This window comes from Motacilla alba, chromosome 14 (genome assembly GCF_015832195.1).
Source record: "Motacilla alba alba isolate MOTALB_02 chromosome 14, Motacilla_alba_V1.0_pri, whole genome shotgun sequence".
Classification (NCBI taxonomy): domain Eukaryota; kingdom Metazoa; phylum Chordata; class Aves; order Passeriformes; family Motacillidae; genus Motacilla; species Motacilla alba.
This window is the reverse complement of record NC_052029.1, coordinates 5,534,587-5,553,620: the sequence shown is the minus strand read 5'-3', so window position 1 is coordinate 5,553,620 and position 19,034 is coordinate 5,534,587. Positions and strand designations below refer to the sequence as shown.

The 19,034-nt window shown below is 44.8% G+C and overlaps 1 long non-coding RNA gene across 1 annotated transcript in view; it reads right to left on the bottom strand.

Annotated features, from left to right (window-relative positions):
• Positions 1-3,846: 3,846 nt before the first annotated feature.
• LOC119706802 overlaps positions 3,847-19,034 on the bottom strand; it is a 68,664-nt gene continuing 53,476 nt past the window's right edge. The window contains exon 5 of the long non-coding RNA XR_005258605.1: positions 3,847-18,216. This is a non-coding gene — a long non-coding RNA (uncharacterized LOC119706802). The remainder of the gene's footprint in view (positions 18,217-19,034) is intronic.

Sequence of the window (19,034 nt, the reverse complement as noted above, 5' to 3'; positions counted from 1 at the left end):
CAAAAACAACAACAAAAACTACCCAAACCTCTCAGTTTAAAGATTCAGTGACAAACCAAAACCATTCCGTTTTCCATCAGAAGTGCTGCATTTGTTGTCATACTGATGCCACAAAGGATTTCACCAAGCAGGCAATAACACATCTCATGATAAATAAGACCAAAACACCCTCCAGGCAAATTTATGGAAATCATCACTCACAGGCAAGCATGATAAAAAAGCACCCAGCTAAGCACTAAGCTAAGCACCTAGAAGCAGTGAGAGATCTGCTCCTCAGTGAAGTCCCTTCCAAGGCTGGCTGGGTGATCTCCAGGACGCATTACCTGCAGCAGGGCTGTGCTGCTGTGAGCCCCTGTGCTGTGCTGCCTCTGCTTGGCTGTCCTGGCACCGAGCAGCTCCCACAGGCTGCCCCACTTTGCCTCCATCCAGCACAACAGCACCATTTGCTGGCTGGCCAAAGAAAATGCCTTTCCTGGGGAAAACACCAGAGAGCTGGTGCTGAACCTTTGGGGGTGTGGGGGTGGTAGAGCCTGTCAGGGTGCGTTTGTGACTGGGGAGACTGGAAAAGCTGCTGCATCTGTAAAGACAACCAGACCTCCTGAATCTGGACAGCAATTAACCAGGGAATGGTGCTCTCCCCATGGGAGACAACAGCACAGGAACAACAGCTCCTTCCACAGAAAGCCCTGCTGGATGTGGCCCTTGACAAAGGTAAGGGGCTGCTATAAAAGGCCCAGCTATTAAATATCCCAGAGCTCACTGGAAGCACTGTTCCACAGATTTGCTGTCCTCAGGACACAGTCTGCACCCAAACACCAAGCCAACACAGCCTGGGACTTCATTACCCTTTCATGACAGAAGAGAGGGGCAACACAAGACAGAAGTTTGAAAGAGTTAAATGGGGCGGTCATAGGTTAAATCTTTAAAGATTTTCAGAAAATCAATTGCAACTGTGCCTGGAACTGGGCATTCTGTAATTATGCTTTCACAAATATATCATATACCCATATTTACAGCTAAAATCCTCATCTATCTAAAAGAAACACTACACTGCAATGTAGGAACACCAGCCCCCCAGTGTGCCACATTTCACTGCAGGCTCTGAGACAAATCATGGCAAGCAGCAAGGGCTGTGCAACAGGACAAAGCTCACAACATGGAACCAGAGCTTCCCAGCAATGCTGGGAGAGGAGAGCTGCTCAGAAAAGCAATAATTGAGTCCTTCTAGAAAGCTGTATATTGATACCATTTCCTTTGGATTCAGTGAAAACAGCACAAGATAAAGAAATGCAAATTAAAATACACCAGAGGTTTGCTCAGGAGAGGTGGTGGGGCCCTGCCCTGTGGTGCTGATGGCACCCACACGTGCCCAGACAGGCTCAGAGGAAGAGCAGGGCAGGGTTCCCTGGAGGAAGGCCAGCCAGCCTGCACAGTGCAAGCCACAGGAGACAGGGCTGCCAGGCTTCCAGCCAGCCTGCAGCCTCCCCCTGCTCCCTCTCCATTTCATGCCAGGTGCCCACACTCTCCAAAGGCTGACAAGCAGAGTTTAAAAAAAAAAAAAAAAAACAACACATCATCCTTGGTTGGTCTTCCATGTGCTAGAGCTAAAGCCACTTCAGTTGAGCTACAATTTTCCATGTTTTCTTCCCTGCAGCCTTGCTTTGACACAGCTCCTCCCTCCACACACTGGTTTTGGGCTGGTTCTGCAGATGGAAGCCCAGCTGACCAGGCCTCAGGGTGAAGGCAGGCAGGCCAAAGTGACCACTACTTTTGGCCACTTATTGTTCACTCAGATGAGCTCAGCTCACACACACAGGAACACTCTGTGACCTGCCCCAGCCTTCACAGCAGAGCCTTGCCAAAATCACCCTGCAGCAGAGACCCAGCAGCACCCCACAAACACACAATGCAAAGATTGACAGGGAGGCTTTCCAAAAGCACCACAGGGGTCCCATCCCACACCAGCTCCCCAGGGAATCAGGCACTTTGCACCATCCAGGAAAGCCTGCAGAACTACATTGCTGATACACTTTACTGCAGTGAAAGAGAATTGCAAATGTTGTTATTTGCTCTACCAGAATATCAAAGAGGAAACACAGCCAGAGCTCCAGTGAGAAACAGATCCATACCTTGGCAGTCCAACAGGGGTGCAGCTTGGATTCATTCACAGGCAGGCAACGATGGAAAAGTTCAAGCACAAATTCTTTTTCCAATTATTCATCAACCATTAAAGTGATATTCATGGGAAAAAAAAATATCAAAAAGTTTTCTTCTGCAAACAGTTCTCTCTGGCATGGCTGGCACCACATAAAGGATGAGTATTGAGTCTGCCTCCTCTGCCAAGCCCACACAGCAGCTCCCAGAAGCACGAAGAGAGCAATTAGCAGCAAAAGATGACAACACAAAGGCAACAGGTCAGAAAGAAATGCTCCAGAGCAGATCTAGGGGCTGGTTTTCTTCCCACAGCCCTTCCAGCCAGCCTTGGGGAGCACTCACACCTGAGCACAAGGTAACAAGCTAAGCTTTCATCCACCACCCTTCCTTAAATACACTACGGAACCTTCAACAATAACAGCTTCTCCCAGCTGTTAGGGAGAGCTCAGATTTCTGAGTCCACTACGGCAGCTGAGTGCCCTGATTGCCTCCCCCAGGAGCCCACATGAGCTCAGTCCTGCTCTGTGGCCCCTCCCTGTCCTTCCCTCCCCATCTGGGACACATCACCACAGCCAGGTGCTGCTGGAGAAATTCATGGCTCGACAGGGTGATTTTGACCTCCCTGATCATAAAGTGTTGCCACCTGAGCTGATGCTCAAACCTGAAGTGCTCTTAGTGAAGGAAATACTTGTGTATTGCTGGCCTTGTTTAGGGGCTGGCAATAATGATGTAGGGTAACAAAAAAAAAAAAAAAAGAAGAAAAAAAAATCTACAGGCAGCTACAAATGGTGGTGGGCTCAATAAAAGCCTAAAAATCTGGGAGATGGATTTGTCCCTAGTAGGAGTAAGAAGGGAGGAAACAGCCTGTCCTATCCAGCACCCTTGATGTCAGTATACTAATGCAAGAGTTAATCAGCACAGTTCTGATTCCACCAGGCAAACTGAGCCTGCTGATTCACATGGAAAGGTGAACAGCTCCCATGTGTGCTTGAGCCCTGCTAGCAGACAGGCTGCAGAAACATCAGGATCATTAGTGATTCTTGGGGGCAGGAAGATGAACCAGATGGCCTCTCCCCTGGCCTGTCTGTGAACTGGGTGGGTTTATGTGGGGCCTGGAGTTGGTAGCGCTCAGCCATGTGAAAATGAAACAGTACAAAAAGCCCACGGCTTTGGGGCATTTTGGTTTTTATGGCATTTGCACACAGAGAGGTTTGTCTCAGCATTTCTTTCTATTTGGCAAAATGTTATATTGGCTAAATGTTCTATTTGGGAACATTTGCTCTCCAGACTTGCAGATGTTCAGTGCCACCTTTGTCACTTCTCTCTTGTCTTGCTAATCATGGAATAGTGTCAAATCTTGTAAAATTTCCCTTCCCTTTTATGAGTTTGAACTTGTCATTTTAATAACAAATATCTGTCCACCCTTGTATAAAACCACAATTACAGATTTCTGAGATGTTTAGATGAAGCAGTCATTATTTTTATTGTGACCCCTCCTTTCCCAAACAAGCATGGCTAATCTTTTCAAAGCAAGCATGCCTAATCTTTCCAGGCTGTCTTCAAGGCACTGCATTATCATGACCCAATTATTCCTGAAAAAGATAGCTGGGAAATTTCTATCAGGATGATTTGCTCACAGAAAATGCAGTTGCCACAAATACAGGGATGCCTTCATATCAGTTAGAATGGTTTTCTATGGAGAAAATTCAGATCAAATATTTCCTGGTCTATCAGCTTGATGAGATCTTGTTTGTTGCCCCATTCTTTCCTAATTGGATAAGCACAGAGCTGCATTAACTCGAGGTGTGCTGGTGATGGCTGGGAATTGCAGGTCATGTATTTCATTTCAACAGGGCAGAACACTGTTTTAGTTTTCACTTTCTGACTTTCACTTTGAATTCCCCAGAAAGAAAAGTAAATTTCATTTAATTTCTTAATTTCTTGAAGTCAACTGAAGACAAAAGGGGAGGTGGTCTGTGCCACTCCTTTCTGCACTTCTGCACCATTCTGGATGCTCTCAGCAGAGACTGGAATCCCCTCTTACTGGTGTGTCCCAGGAAATCAAGGTCTTACTCCCTGACAGGACAGGATTTACAAGAGCTCAGCAGGGCTTTGAGAAATTCTAGCTGCTTGAAGGTGTCTGAAAGGTTTTCAAATTGCAGTGAGTATATTTGGGATTATTTCTGTTTCTCGGTGTCCTGACTTTAAACTAGGCTTATTACAAATGAATAGTTACTCTCCAGAAGTCATGTCACCCCTACCAGATTGCTGTGACATTAATGAAGCTGCCTTCTGGAGAGACTAGGAAGTTTGGCATAAACCTGTCCAACCTCAAAGCAACACCAGGGTATGTTAAAGGTAATTTTCCCCGTTTTCAAGGCAGCAGCACAGCCTTCTGCCAGAGACCCAGCTGCACGACTCAGCCCCGGGGACTGCAGTGGTCACTGTCTGTCCCTGAAAAAGGAATGCACATTCTATCCTGGGCACTGAATGGCCATTCACTTTACTGAAATGTTATTTCTTTTCATAACAGCTTAAAGGAAGGACAAAAAGAGAAGGAACCCAATGCTGCCACTTTGGAAAGCTTTTATTGTAATCAACCTTACAACACTTTTTGTTGTACAATACAAAGAACATTTAATCTCTGCTGGCTGGCACATTCCCTCCAGGGTTTTGCTGCTCACAATAGGAGCTTTCACTTTGACCATGGCAAAAATAGTGTCAAACCCACTGCAAGGCACTGCTTTTACTCTGGACACATTTGGGAAATTCTAAAGAATCAATGACTTCATGACATGAGGGAAAAAATAGGGGTTGCAGTTGGAGAGACTTCATATATTTCCTGTAACTTTTGCTGCCCATGAATATCACCATCCCTAAAATGTGTTTAACTTTGGTGCTGCAAATGCATGCATGGTTTGTTTTAACTGTTTGGTTAATTTAAAGAAAAAAATCCAAAATTATGAGATAAGATTTCCATAGCATTGTTCTTCCTAAATTTCCCAAAAATCTCTGAATGTGTGGTCTCAGGGCACTGCAGGTAGAAAGAGGCAACAGAGGTCTTGGAGCCACTGAGCCAGTGCTGAACTGTTTGTAGTACTGAAATGTCAGCTTTTCCTTCTTTTTTTCATGTTGGTTTAAAGGAAAGTGAAACAGTTTGTACCTAACAAGGTTTGCCTGGATATTTTCTAAAGCTCAGGCCAAATTCAACTCTGAGTTTTGGAAAAGGTTGTTAGAAAGTTGCAATTCAAGAAATTCCTCTGTACGTCCAAATTTGTGCCAAGCTTTTAGATGGCTAGATGAAAACTCCCCAGAAGGATTTGGTTTTGTTCACAGAGAGCCAAACAAGTGATTTCCCTCTGGATGAGTTGTGTGCAGCTGGGAGAAGATAACAACAAAGTGTAGGCGTGGATTGAAGCCAGCTCAGAGCGAAGGCACAGGCAGTGAGCAATGTGCATGTCCAGCCCCAGGAGCCACAAACACCTTTTCTGTCTGGAGGAGCCCCTTGGAACACCACAAACTCACTCAGCTGGTTACATAATTTCCTCTGCTCACAGCAGCTGTGTTTTCCACACTAAAGGACATTTCAGAGCAGCATCCAGACTGAATCTGCAAAACCAGCAAAGCCAAACAAAGCTAAGCTTATATTTTCACTCTCTGCCAGAGTGGCATAAAAAAGAACATGAGAGATAGAAGAGTAAATTTGTTGAGATGTGGGTGAGGCTTATGGAGAGGGTCCCAACAGGTCCTAAGGCTGTCACCTTCCCAACACTGTCCTGCAGGTCAGAGAGAGACTGGCTCTTGTCTGCCTTGTGTGGGACAGTCCTGCACTGAGAGCAGCAAATAATCAGAGTGAGCACAGCGTTAGACAGCCCAGGGACTGAAAGGTTCTGGCGTAAACTGGTCAGGAAACATTTCTGCATGTGGCACACACAGCGTGTCAAAACCAGGCATGCAACCTTCTAGCAGCATACAAATAAAAAATAGGTCACAAAATAGGTGAAAAAAAATCCCCTCTGCTGGCTAGGATCTCATTCAGTGTTTTGATGAACCTTGATTGGGATCCTTACGGAATATAGAGGACAGAATAGGTAAATCTAGGAGAAACTGTGTTGTCTAAGCTCTCTTTGCTCTGAGAGGTGCTAGATAGTAAATAATCCATCTTGGGGAGGCTTTGAGAGGCTGGAGACTTTTCCCATCTGCTAGAGATGTTTCTTAGTCTCGACTTGGATATAAATGCAGAAGGCAGGTCACACTTAAGCTGCTGCTCTGTAACCTTCTAGATGATAGGTAATTACTCATAAATGTGTCCTACAGATGCTCCAGGGATCCATCTGCACATGCCTGCCTGAGAGCTGATGGTTCTGGTTGAGTTCAGAAGAGACCAGAGCTGTGTGAGGAGTGGTAGATTAAGGGGATGCTCAGTAATTCAATTTTGCAGGCTCTGAATGGAAAATAATAAAGCAATGATAAGGCAGCTAGTAATAAAATTACATTTATTTTTGGAAACCAAAGAATTGTACAGCTATGGAAAAGCAGGTAGCTTGCCAAGTGGGCACAGCCAGCCCACCCTCCAGCTCCAAGATTTATGGCCACCATGGGCTGAGACATGCTTGGCCATCCTGTAAAGAATTCCACCACCCCTTAATGACATATCCCTGGGCTTCAGAACATTTTTGAGTGGAAAGTGGATTTTTCTGGCCATCCATCCTCAGTCTGCTCTGCTACAACAGCACTGTTTGCCCATCCCCTGGCACTGGTGACCAGCCTGGTTGCTGCTGAGACTCTGCTGGTCCCTGCTGAGGGCTGCAGCCCCCTCAGCAGATGGGCTGGGCTGGCACAGCCAGCAGGGACCAGGGTGGGTGAGATGCTGGAGGTGTGTGGAGGTGGGAGCGCACAGAGCATACAATCATCTATTTCTACTGATTGGAGACAACCAGAGAAATTAACGAGCTCCCAAATCACCCAGGATAAGTTAGGACACTCTACTGCTTTCCCTGAAATTAGTAGGGAGGCTTGCAATTAATTCAACACAAAAAGACTTGTGCACTGACCATCATTTCTCTGCTGCTGGAGAGAACTGCTTGGCAGCTTTCTGGAGAAGGAAAACTCTGTAGCTGAGACAAAGCACATAGGTGGGCAGGCAGTTGTGATAAAACCACAGGGAACGGGGAAAATGAGAACCATCTCATGCAGGACTTAGAAATGGAATAAACAGGTTATTTTTACAAGATGGAAATGAATATATAACTCCAGGGATGAGGAAAAATACAGCAAGTACCAGCATTTGCAGTTAAGCATATTCTATTGCTATTAAAAATAAAGGAAGAGAAAGGCAATGAAAGGAGTATTTTGAGAAGCAGACAGGACTGTGGTATCTGTAGTTAGGTACTCTGCCTTCTGCATACCCCACAGTAATGAGAGATGTGACCCTGTAATCTGCTGCAGAATTGCTGGTTATTTTCTGCTGCCATTAAGATGCAGGATGGGAGCTGCTCTTGCTCTCATGTGGACACTTAGACAATTTTTCTTTCTTTGCAGTTTCAGCCAATCCACACTAACAGTCTATGGCACTGGCATTTTCTTTGCCCCTCAGGATGGAAAAATGGAATTGATTCCTCTGAGAAGGAAGGGAGCAGGTATTCATTATCATAAGGTGAATTTGTAAAGTTCTGGTTGGTTCAGCTCTTCCCCTTCATTTTTTCAGCTCACTCCAAGTCATTGAACCTCTTGCATCTTGTCCCATTGGATGGAACAGCACATCACTCAACGTTACTAACCACGGCCAAGATGATTCTTAATATTGAAAATTAGCAGCAAAAACTGAACAATCACCTGAGAAAGCATTTCTCCACTTGGGCTTCACGACCTGCAACAGAAAGTTTTGCAATGAACAACAGCTCTTTGTCACTTGGAATAGTTCTAAAACTGTTGCTGCTGCATTTTCCACCACAGTGAAATCAGTGGTATTAACCTCAAGGCACCTAAAGAGCTCAGGTCAGAGGACCAGACCTCCTGCACTAGTAAAGCACAGTAACTACACCAATTTTAACACCCCTGTGCACTGATCTGTTCTCATAATCAGGCTTGTAGGAATAACTTCCCTGCAATGTGTAAGTAGCTACTGCTGGATAGTGAGTGGCCAGAGTGCTGGAGATGGCATTTGACGCTGGCATGGGGCTCTAAATCAGAAACCACTTGGCTTTTGTCATCCCCATTTCTTTTGTTTTTCAGCACATGGAAGAAGTTCAGATGAGCACACACCCCTCTGAGAAGAACCAAGGCTTTCTGCACAGAGCAGTTCTCTGAGGTCAGAAGCAGAGCAGCAAGCACAGGGTAGCTGGAGCTGCTCTGAGCCCTCAGTGCTGAGCCTCTGGAATTCTTCTCTCCTGATAAGCAGAGGCTGCCTAATTGTACCCTATTCCAGCCAGACTCAAGTGTTGGCAATTGAAAATGACCATCCCAAAAATAAGACAAGATGTTGTTAAGTCTCATATGCAATTTCTTTTCAGATTCCTACCATCAATTATCCCACTTGTCTGTAATGGCTTCAGACTCTTTTATCTTCCTCTCAGTGGATTTCTCTGCTGCTTTGCATTTAAATTCACCTTGTCTTCCTAAATGCACAGACAAACTGTAAGCAATAAATGAGCCAGGCAAAAACAAACATGTTGTTTTCTTGGCTTTCTCTGCCATCCTGAGCAAAGGATGTTTCTATATCCCTTTGAGAAAGCCATCCAATGATGAATAACTATTTGAAAAACAAATGGGTGGGATTGTACCATCCACCTACTTCCCAGCCTTAGAGAGAGTAGGAAAACCCACCCATCCGTAAATATTTTTTAGGGTGATAGTTCTGAAAATAAAGTAGGCTGGAACGTTCCCTATCAGGCCAGGCTGCAGCATTCAGCTTATATCAATTACTGTCTATTTGACATGCTTCATGCTCCCTTCATTAACAGGATGAAAGGTTTTATGGGATAATAACCCAGTTCCAGTGAGCAAATGTATTTGTGAGACCAAAGGCTGAGTCCTTTGTCCTTGCAGAAGGAGCCTTGAGACTGCAGCAATTGGCAATGGTCTAGGATGGATAAATCACAGGAGCAAAACTTCTGTCCCACAGAACACTGTCCCATCCACGAATCACTGGGGACAAAGGATCCTCACTGCAGGAAAGCTGAGGGAGCAGAGATCATCCTGGTGAGGATGCTGCCACAGGAGGGAAATAGAACAGCCATTGGCTTCAGTAGGGTATTGAAGATGCTGTAATTGGAGTTACTGTCATGTTAAATGGTCCCTCATGGTTTCTCATCTCAATCAAGGTTTGATTGAAAACCTGTGACCTGAATTTGTGGTCATTACCTTACCAGAACCTATTGGTTTTCTCGCTCTTCGGGCAGTAGGCAGATGGTAATTGTTTCCTGAAACATTTCTCAGCTGAACAGCAGTGACAAACACTCTTCTCACCTCAGAAAGTCCCAGAGCACATTACAAACTGCCTGGACAAAGAGGACAGGTGTGTTTTCCTTGGATCTGGCAGAAGCTGAGCAATAGCCATTCTCATCAGGGAAGAGGTATGCTTGGCTAATGGAAAATAATCATACCTGGCTTTCCACCCCAGCTGTCCCACACTGTTAATCTCATTGGACCTGCACTCAAATTATCAGTAGGCAGCCTCTTCTCCTTCTGCCTCAACTAATTACATGGAAAATCTCCTGTCCCAACACAACCAGAGCAGACTGTAAGAACGGAGGAGGGTGTGCACTAAGGGATTGCTAACAAGAGGCAAACTCTCTTTAATGTTCTCCAAGTTCTTCATTCCCCCACTGGGGCCAGCTGAGTTAGGACCCAAAGCGTGTCCCCTCTTGCAGCCTGACTTTGCTGGGTGCAAAGAGCACAGTTTTCCTCCTGGCTGTGGTTTCTGGCTGTGTGGGACAGGACATGTCAGGTTCTTGCTGCTAGGCTCTATTCCAGTTCACACAACCCATGCACCAGAAAAAGAACAAAAACATCCACACAGATCAAATATTATCATACAGTGGCATCAAGATATCTCATTGTACCATCCTAATCTGTGTTCTGTATAAAAATGTGGTATTCAAAACCCCACCATGTGAGATATAACCTGAGAGGAATCACAGTAAGGACTTAAGAGGGGTCTGTACTAATGGCAGATGAAATTAAGTTAGTAGTACAAAATTATTTGCTTTAAGCTCAGACCATGGACTGAATTTAGAGCTCTAAATCAGTGTTTACTTTGTTGAACAATGAGTTCTTGCAGGAGAGCATTTACTACAAAAACAAAGCTTTTTATCCAAATCAGTGAGTGTCAGAGTTTGAATTATGGCTGTAAGAGAAAGTCTTTTGTTTCTGTCACCTCCTTAGTCAATGCTAATTTGACCAAGGTGTGAATGAGTTAGTGTTGCTCCCAAAAATTTTGTGATGTGCAAAGAGCCACCTTCTCCCCAGCACACAGAGCCTTTGGAACTCCTTTTAGACATCCTCAGAGAGTCTAGATGAAAAATCTGCCTTCAGATGATGGGAGACAGGTTAGTAACTTGCAGGATATTTATTTCAAGAACCAAAGTTATGGCTACAACAAAACAACTGAAGAAAGGAGAGGTGCACAGTGGATGCACATTGAAAGTTTCTACCAATCTGCTCCAAGGTGAGACTGAAGGACAACAACCATGCCCAGCACAGCAGAGGAACAGCATGTCAAGAGATAGGAACAGCCTGTGGAGTTCAGCAGCAGAAGATTTGGGAGGCACAAGGTCACTCTGTACAGGGGTAGTGTGAATTGCAGAGCCACCTCAGGTGGGGTGAATATTAGCTCACTGCAGCACTTGCTCCATAAAGCATTATTTACTAAAATACACAATTTTTCCATTTTTCTGGTCTGCGGTTATTTTGTGCAGAGCCCACGGTCTCACTGGAAGCTTCTGCTTGAAAAGTCTCCTTTAGCATCTCTCAGAATTGGGAGAGATGCTAAACTGGCATGGCAAAAAAATAACAATCATTTGGGAGCAATTTATATCCTGCTGTTACAGACTCGCAAACACTCATTTCCATACCACCTACAGTTATGTGTGCATCTCTTTGTTCTGATATTGAGAAAAAACCCATTTGTATTCTTCCAATACAAGCTATCCTTGGCTTGAATTTTTTAGTTGGTCAAATAATGCTAAAGAAGGAAATATTGGAATTTCTGCCTGTGCCATGGGACTATTCAGGCAGGCAAACTCTATTACAGCCATGGTCTTATGAAAGGAAAGCTAAATCTCCTCATTAAATCTTGGTTGTTGTTATTTTCAAGAAGAGAGCCTCTCTACTGCAGGCAAAATGATGGAGAACGTGAAAACCAGTGGTGGCAGCCTGCAGAGGAGCTGTGTGTGGAGCCATGCCAGGGGGAAGGGGACAGCCACCACTGCAGGGTGGCACTGCTCAGCATGCAGATGTGGGGACAGCCACATCTGCTGGGCCCCAGCTCCCACCTGCATCCCCTCTGGATTTTTGTGATGAGACACCAAACCCAGTATTTGGCTCATGAACACAATCTGGCACCCCTCTGTCTCACCTGCACAGAAACCAATCAAGCAAAAAGCCACACACATTCTTTTCCCTCCTGCCTGTCACTGACCTCTGGACATCAGAAATTCAGCCAGGAAGGCTTCATTTGACAAGGACACATGCCAAAGCTCACCTTTCCAGAAGGATGTCCAAATTCTGAACCAGTAAGTTAAAAGTAAAGCAATTAAGAGCACAGTCCAATGGAAGTGGCATTGAACCCAATTTTGTGTATTGATTTTTAATCATTCTTTGCATCCTTGGGCAAAATACTTTAGCCTGAATGCAGCAGAATATCCAACAACTTAAGTCCTACAAGATTTGAGGTGCAAGGCTAGAACAGAGCCCCCACAGCATCTACACTAGACTTTTACTAGTCTGTCATCTGTTAAAATGGATATAAAATTAGCCCTGCTTTCCCACTGTCTTGCCTGTTTGGGGAGAAGGGGAAAAGCAGGAAATACAGAGAGAGAATGATGTACAAAAGCTTGTGACATAAGAATAATCCTGCTTATTTAAAAGATAAAAACATCTTAGAATATTTTCTTGTGAGGGATGCAGTTTGAAAGCAGTCTAAGAGGTTTTCAGCAATTATGGTTAATGTATCTAGAAATAATCTAAATGGTTAGTAAAATGTTGACTGCAAGATAAACATATTTATGTTATATGAAACTAGATTTTAAAATTGCTTTTTTGACACTCAAATGCAGGAAGCTGTCTAGTCCTTTTACTAACACTCTTAAGAAATGTTAATAAGACTTTCTCCTGCTATATTTTAAATGGAAGAGGTGGTGTAAACAACACTGCAGATGGATTTCTTTGCTCTGCTGGGGTATCCAGCTATCCTTCAACCCACCAGACAGACTTTTGTTTACATATTCCACATAAAATTGTTCAAGAACCTTTAACTCATGCCAGGATCCAAAGCTCTGTGCATTCACTGGACAAAGAGCACATTCCCTGACACCTTCTCCCCCTGCTCTAAACCAGCTGGGGAACATTAATCCAATTATAGGTGAATGTAGGATTTATGAGTCTAGGAAGTCATACTGAGAGATTTTTATTTTTTTTAATGGTTTGGCAACACCAGAGGTTAGGTTTTTATGCCAATCCAACTCAAATGAACCTAACTCTCCCTCCCTTCACTGGAGGCACTAACCTCTGCCTGGGGACCTGTGGTCACTGCTTGGCCAGGTTGGCAGAGACAAACCTGCTGCTCCACAAACCTTGGGGCAGCAGGCCTGGCTGTAGCTTTTGACTGCTAAGCAAGGGAAACCTAGAATCAGTCAGGCCTTGCTGAAAGTTCACGTCAAAGCAAGCTTTTAATTTATTCTGGATGATTTTAAATACCCCAGCGCTCCAAAACAGCTGTAGTTCCCATTGTACCTACACAGACTCAATTGCCAGAATATTTAACTACGTGTATAACAGAAGACACAACCTTCATTATGCATTTAATTCTGAAAATAAACTACTAAGAAAACATTTAAGTCTTTCCAAAATAAGTTGGATTGTTTTCCTTTTGCTGTTGTTCCTGTTTGGTGGCTTTTTCCTGAGAGCAGACTGGATTGACTACAAAAAGTTAAAAGTACAAAATCTATTAAAAAATGGTGTTCCAAGGAGCAAGCACTTGCACCTAAGAAATCTTTGTTGATTGTTGCTAATATCTATGATAATTAAGCTAAAAATACCCACAAAGCAATAGAATTTGCAGAGATAAGTCTATTGTCTTAAGCAAATAATGAAGCCAGGAACAGTTAAATTGATCTCATGACTCTCATTTCAATAATAAAGCAGCAACAACTGTTAATCTATAGCACTCAGTTTAAATTACAAACCCAGCGCTGAATGGGCAATTTCATTAGAGAGAACACAGCTAAGAGAGAAACAGCTGGCAGGGAAAAAGAGTCATCCCCATTGAAATCCAACCTTCCCGAGAATTTCTTGTTGCTCTGTACCCAGACTCATCCTCAGGGAACAATTCTCACAAATACCAGGTGCTCCTGATGGAAGTTCTTGGTGTCCAAGCAATTCCCTTTCGTTTCAGCCCCAAGGCCGGCAGGATCCAGGGCTGAACCGGCTGCCCCAGGCTCCATGGGTGGCCTGGGCACTGCTCCAGGATGGACACAGGGACCACCAGGAAGGGCAGGGAGAGGGAGGGGAGCAGGTCACCCCCACATCTGCCTGGAACCACCCCACAGCGCTGCCAGGGAGGCTCCAGGACACAAGCTGTGTGTCCCCAGGGATAGGAGCAGCTCAATGAGCAGATGGGAGCTGGTTTTTTCCTCTTTTTATTCTTGTCCCCGAAATTAACACATGGTCTGCAAGCCAATCAAACTCACCCACGGATACTAGCACTGCCTAGAAGAGACAGCTATCTTTTTAAATTAGATCCTTTCAAACACTTACACAGATCCTTGGGTATTGCAGGGGCTGTGGAACTGAAACCAATGAACATCCACAGTAGGTGAGGGGAGGAAAGGCTTCCACCACCTCTCCTGGCAGCTGTACAGAGCTTATGGGAGGAAGAACGTCCTGTTCTCACTGAAGGGAGCAGGCAGGACTATAAATATCCACATGGAACATATTTACTGAAGGATGGAGTGCCATACTAACAACCATTTTTTCACGGTAGGACCAAATTTCACAGGTATTAGCAGCTTCCTGAAATAAAGTCAGAGAATCAGAGGATAACTGAGGTGAGAAGGGACCTATGAAAGCTTCCAGTTCAGCCTCCTGTTTAAAGCTGGGACAACTTCTATGTTGGTTATTGAGAGCCTTTCCAGTTCTCTTCTGATAAATCTCGAGGATGGAGAGCCCACAGCCTCCCCAAGGAATGTGGTTCCTGTGCTGCATAACCCTTATTCTGAGGATTTTTTCCCATATGCAAACAGAAGGAATTTCCCTTGCTGCAATGCATGACCACTCCTCGTCTTAGTGCAGCACTCTGTGCCAGAGTCTGAATCCATCACCCATCTTGTCCCTTTCCATTAATGGTAGACAGTGATTAGATGCCCCCTTATCTTATGTCCTCCTGGCTAAATAAACCCAGCCCTCAGAGCCTCTCCTGAAATACCACATGCTGCACTCTCCTGAGCACCCACTGACTTTCTGCTGGACTTGATCCCCCTTGGTGACCTCTCTGTGGCCCAGGGACACACCAAACCCACAGTGTCCACCTTGGTGACCTCTCTGTGGCCCAGGGACACACCAAACCCACAGTGTCCCCCCTTGGTGACCTCTCTGTGGCCCAGGGACACACCAAACCCACAGTGTCCCCCCTTGGTGACCTCTCTGCAGCCCAGGGACACACCAAGGCCACAGTGTCCCCCTGGAGCTGCAGCCTCACAGGTGCTGAGTGCAGTGTCTGACCTGTGGCCACACCTGAACAGCCCAAAACACAGGCAGGTGTCACCACCTTCAATACACCTGCAGTGCCCCAGGTCCTCTCTGCAGAGCTCCCTGAGCTGTGAGTCCCCAGCCCATGGGGCTGATGTGTCCCCAGGGCAGGACTGGCTGTGTTTTACCTCTCTGCATGTCATGAGGTTCTCATTATCCTGCTCCTCAGGATTCCCAAGGTTTTTGCCTATCATTGGAAATGGACCTAGAAGGTTTGGTGGCATATTCTGCATGCCTTCATGAAAAGGAGGAATGGCTGTCTCCTGTGCATTTAGCCTGTCTCCCTTGTGCCACGGTGGTTTACACCAACATCACATTCTCAACCCCCAAACTCCAACTGACATCACCAAGAGTTTTTAGAGACTGCAGTGACCTTGAGAATGCTCCTGCACAGCAGCAGGATCAGGATGTCAGCATTAGTGCTGGAATGGGGTTGTTTTAACAGGACTTTGCTGAGAAGGAAGGAAGATTGAGCTGCTGCTCGAGCGGAGGTGGGGGTGGTGTTGAAATCTATAAGCAGTATCCCTGTTCAGGATTCTGTTAGCTAAATTTATGACACACATTGAAGCCTCATTTTTCCCCTAGTAAGAATATTTCTTTCAGCTATTTATTTTGCATTTCATGAGACCTTCTGCAGATGCAGTGAGCTATATCACTCTATTCTGCTTATAGAGCATCCTGAGATCTAGATGCTTCAAAACCTGGGTGTATTGTAATGACTGTATAGAATATCTCAATGAAATTCTACATCTTCACCCTTGATAATTCATTGGATTTCAAGTGGAAATATTCATGGCAGCTCTTGCAAATGCTGATATAAGCCATGGAGTGAATGTTCACGAAACTCAACCTCCTGTGCCCAGATTCTTCATAGAGTTCATCCTATACATGGGATCTCCTTTCTCACAGGAGTTGTGTAAAACATGGCCTCTCCCTAATGAAATTTTTATTTTTCCCCTTTCTTGCTGCAATTACAAATGTATTGTACAAGTACACCATGGTTGTGCTTCTTCAATTTTTGTTATAATTCCCAGAGAATAATTAGTTCTGTATCTTCTAACAACAAACAAATATATTCGTGCAAAAGTTAAATATTTACTTGCCAAAGAGCCATCACAAGTTGTCATGAGTGCTTGTCTTCATTATGTGTGGGAAATTAAATGGACTTTGTACCATAATTCTGCTGGTATAATAAAGGATTATGCCCAACAAGGGAAAAGTGACCTCATTTGGTTGGAAAGTAACACCCCCTTCTCATTAAACTTTACATCATATTGCAGCAAGCTCAGGTCTTGTCAAATATGACAAGTTCAGACTTCTTTACTGCGCTGAGACAGCCTGTCTGCTCAGGAGGTACAGGACTAACCTAGTTTAGATTTGGAGAAAACCTTGGGTAGTACCAAATATCCAGTGTTAGGTGAAACATGTGCAGCCAGAAGAATTTTCATTCCCTTCCCATCTGACAACACAGAACTGATGAAGTGAGAATGCTCCAAATAAAAAATAAAACCAAATTTATTTTAAAGTCCCAGAATCAACATATCAAAAGCTAAAGGTAGACAGGTTGCCCAGATGTCTGCACCCAACTGCTTTGTCCTTTCCAGCCTGGTGGGGATAGATCAGAAAGCATCCAAGATCCTGCTTTGGGTCTTTTTTTAACAGATCATAATTGTGCACAACCCATTGTCTACAGCTGAAAACAGCACTGGGACTGTTTTTGTAACAGAGAAGCATTAGCTAAACACATTTCCTTAGCATTTACTGGACCCAAAACCTAGAAGTTCCCTCATTTCTCTTTCTTGGACCCATCAGTTGTAAGTAAAACCCTCAGCCCTGTAGCTGGGGCACAGAATTTACACTCCTACACAGCACATTCTGTTATCCTCCACGTTTCTTTGCTGGCACTGGGGAATCTGATGTTTCCCCATCTTCTTTGGAACATCATGATGCTGGAGGTTTTGAATTTTGACCCTTGCCTTTGGGCTACTAAACACTTCTTCCAGTCCTTTTAGATTAGATATCCCAACTTCCAGCTGGCTTTAGGAGGTTAAAACACACAAAGACCTTTAGCTTTTTACATCAACTAATCTTTTGCTAAACCAGCAGCAGTCTCCCTCTCTCTGCAGATATGCTAACCTCCTGTCACTACATGAAAGGGTTTAACAGTTTCTAGGGCACAGAATACACTCGAGCACAGAATTTTGAACTGCTTTTCACCATGGATTTCATGTACAATTTGAGGCTTGCCAGGCATTACCCAAATGAGACACGACAGTTCTGCTTTTCCAACAAAAGTACCAATAACCACAAACACATGACGTGGTGACCCCTGCATGGTCAGATAAATCAGGTGTACCCCAGTGCCACAAAGTGCCAGAGCTGTCTGCCCACACCTGGGGCTCTGCACGGGCACACCTGGACTCAAGGGCACAGGCACAGATGCCTGTGGGCACAAGCCCCCACCCAAGAGCTCTGTGTCCCTCCCCACTTCCCTGCACAGCTCTGCAGCCTCTCCAAACCTCTTCCACACCTTCTAGTGAAGATGTTTTGCCAAGCTGGAGAGCAGAGCTAGGCCCAGCCAGTGCCCCATGCTGCCTGAAGCCACCCAGCTCTGACTGGTGACTGGGCACAGCCTGGGCCAGGTTACTGCCCAGGGCATTGCCAGCATCTGAAAAAACTTCTCAAGCCACGTTTAACCATGTTTAGGATAGAGGTTTATGCCTAGGCTTTGTGTGTTTCTAGGTGTGTTCACAATCCTGAGGCACAGGGAATCTCACCTTGGGGATCCATGGCCAGGTAATGAGTTAAGGACTGCATGGTGGCTCTGTGCTGGACACACAGGGAGCTTTTCCAGGAGCAGGAAACAGCCACAATGTCAGACTTTGCTCCTTGGGAAGACATCTGGGAACATTTTTCCAGCACTGGATCAATGGCCTCAGTCTTCCAAAGTTGCCTTTTCTTCTCCTTGCCTCTCCCTGCCCAGCTCTGGTTTCAGTGATGCTTAAAAGCAAACACGTGTAAAGGTTCTTTGATCTCAGCTGTTTCACAGATAACTAGAAGCTAGGCCCTCCTCAAATGCACTGCAGCAGTGATTTTCTGGAAAAACAGGCAAATTTTGAAAGTGAGACTTGAGACAAACAGCTGAAAAGCAGTTATTTCACCAAAGAACTGCCTGTGCTCAGACAACTCATAAAAACAAACCTGACAGTTTGTGCTGATGTCACTTTGGCCCTGAACAGCTACAAACCTGCAAACTCAGGGCAGTGTGGAGCAGTCTTTCTCCCTCTTCCAGGAGGAATAGGAGAACACTGGGTTTTGCTGACGTGCTGCATAATGAGCAGTAGATACTCTCAAATAGCTTTCCTGGCCAGGACCCTTCAGCAGGGAGTGTAAACCTGCCTCTTGGTCCTGCAGAGGAGATCTGTCATGAAGGAACAGAGCTGCTCCCTCAACTTCTCATATGTCATCTCCAGCAGCACTCTGACTGTCCAGAACATTTCTATTATCCACCTGTCAGTGCTAAAATGGAGAAAAGGAAAAATATGGTGTGTTCTGTAGACTACATTTTACTGAAAGGTAAGGAATGGTTTCAATAGTGTGTTGAAAAGTATGAGACATTTTCTATATCAGGATAATTTTTTTTTTTATCTCAGGGCTTTCATTTAGGGAAATAAGCTAGGACTGGAACTGAAAGTCTTAATTTATTGAATATTTGTAATTAGATATTTGATTATGTTCAATATACAGTATCTTTTGATTTGCTGGTAGCCAAATGCTGCTACAAACAACACTCTGATGATGACTAGTCTATCTTTCCAACAGCAGTGTTATCCTCATCTTAGAGTCTCTACAACCACAAAATCCTTCTCAGCAGATGGACACAGGTTTACACATCCTCATCAACTCCATGTGCT